This window comes from Monodon monoceros, unplaced genomic scaffold (assembly GCF_005190385.1).
Source record: "Monodon monoceros isolate NGI ecotype Baffin Bay Population unplaced genomic scaffold, NGI_Narwhal_1 Super_Scaffold_16, whole genome shotgun sequence".
In the NCBI taxonomy this organism is placed as follows: domain Eukaryota; kingdom Metazoa; phylum Chordata; class Mammalia; order Artiodactyla; family Monodontidae; genus Monodon; species Monodon monoceros.
The window spans coordinates 14,072,476-14,074,473 of record NW_021703772.1 but is presented as its reverse complement, the minus strand read 5'-3'; the positions used below and the strand labels follow the sequence as shown (position 1 = coordinate 14,074,473).

General features: G+C 42.2%; 1 non-coding gene across 1 annotated transcript; it reads right to left on the bottom strand.

The window, feature by feature from the left end:
* Nucleotides 1-787: 787 nt before the first annotated feature.
* TRNAF-GAA lies at nucleotides 788-860 on the bottom strand. The gene has a single exon. It is a non-coding gene; the product is annotated as a tRNA-Phe (tRNA).
* Between the last annotated feature and the right edge of the window lie 1,138 nt (nucleotides 861-1,998).

Here is a 1,998-nt window from a genome sequence, read left to right as displayed (position 1 = left end):
ACACAAGTGTTGGGTCACAAAGTATCAGCAAGTATTTGTGGTAAGGAGACTTTTCTAAACTTTTTCTAGGTTACAAACCTAAAATCTGATGATACCCCTGACATTCTCCCCAGGGAAATGTCCACATGAACACTCAAATTTACATTCAGTTTCAGAGACTTTAAAGACCTCCTGCTGCCTATGGATGCCAGGTAAGAACCTTTGGAATAGAAGCTAAATCCCTTCACAGAAATTAAAACATGGTGGGAAAATAGCCTTTCACATCTACCATATAAAACAAGGAATTGTTAATACAGAGTGTACAGGGGAACGATGGCCTTTAACACTACCTTGTTAGTTTGAGGAGTAAAGGGTCCTTAGAAACAATTCACATCTCATAGCTCTAGCTTGCAAAGTTCTTAGACAACAGAAATAATAATGATAGTCAAAGCAAAGGTCATTTTGCACCAACCACATGCCAGGCCTCTGGCACCAAACTGTTCATTTATTTAACAAGTAGTTATCAAGAATTTTAGTGGTCATTTTAAATAAGTTAATACACAGAGAAAGCTTAAAGGATAGCTTGACATACAGCAAGTACTCAAGATAAGTTAGCTATTATTATTACAGTCAGGAAGTACTAAGGTATTGGGGGTTTAGTAAAAAGGCCCACCAGGGCACCTGACGCCACCCCTCCTTGAAATGTCATTGACCCACTCAAAACATAATAACCAAATATTCCCCTTAAAGCTTATATTTTGGTTAAGACTGCCAGGAAACTATATTTAGTGCAAAAACCCAAAACTACTGCTGAAACCCGGGATCGAACCAGGGACCTTTAGATCTTCAGTCTAACGCTCTCCCAACTGAGCTATTTCAGCTTGTTCAGGTGACTTCTTCTGAATAACTATAATGGAATAATACTTGTTTTATAATAAAAAAAATCAATACTCAGAGTCAGCTGGAGGTAGGCATTTAACAAATCTTCAGAGATGATGAGGTAAGATCCCTGTTTACAAGCTAGACGTAATAAATAATTTCACCTTTCTCAGTTCTGTGTTTAACTGCCCTGCAATCTGTTTTTTCCATTTAAAAATAAATCATGGGGCTTCCCTGGTGGCGCAGTGGTTGAGAGTCCGCCTGCCGATGCAGGGGACACGGATTCGTGCCCCGGTCCGGGAAGATCCCACATGCCGCGGAGCGGCTGGGCCCGTGAGCCATGGCCGCTGAGCCTGCGCGTCCGGAGCCTGTGCTCCGCAACGGGAGAGGCCACAGCAGTGAGAGGCCTGCATACCGCAAAAAAAATAAAAAATAAATCATGAACTTTTTTCACGTCCAAAAAATACACGTCTTTACTTGGAATTTCCATCCTAATATATGCTTAATTTCTAGAAAAATGGCAGCTTGGTCCACTTAAAAATTTAATTAAATATCACTTTTTCATAAAAGCAATGTTCCCAGACTTCCCTGGCTGGCCAGTGGTTAAGACTTCGTGCTCCCACTGCTGGGGGCACGGGTTGAATCCCTGGTCAGGGAACTAAGGTCCCACACACCACATTGGCGCGGCTGAAGAAAAAAAAAAAAAGCAATGTTCCCATAAGCTCATTAACATAGCCAGGATTGGAAAGTAGCTGAAGACTAAAGCTCCAAAGAGATCACTGAAGTGTAATGCAGACCAAAAAAATATGAACAAGAAAGATGAAATGAACTGAAAAGCTCTGTGGTACCAGAATAACAGGCCTCCAAAGATACCCAGGTCCTAATGTTACCTGTTGCTGGGTCCTGTTGCTCACTGCTCAGAAAGCTGCTCAAAATTCAGGACTCGAGAGAGAGACAAATGTTGGCAGAAAGGAAAGCTGCTTGTAGTCAGAACTCCGGCAATCTGGGGATACAGTGGACTCAGTGTCCCCCAGAAACCATCTCTGAAGATTCTGCTTGGCCATGGAAGTTTTTAAAGGGAAAAAGGGAGGTAATCTCCATTAATCATTGAGATGGGGAGTCAGAGTCATCACCACCCTC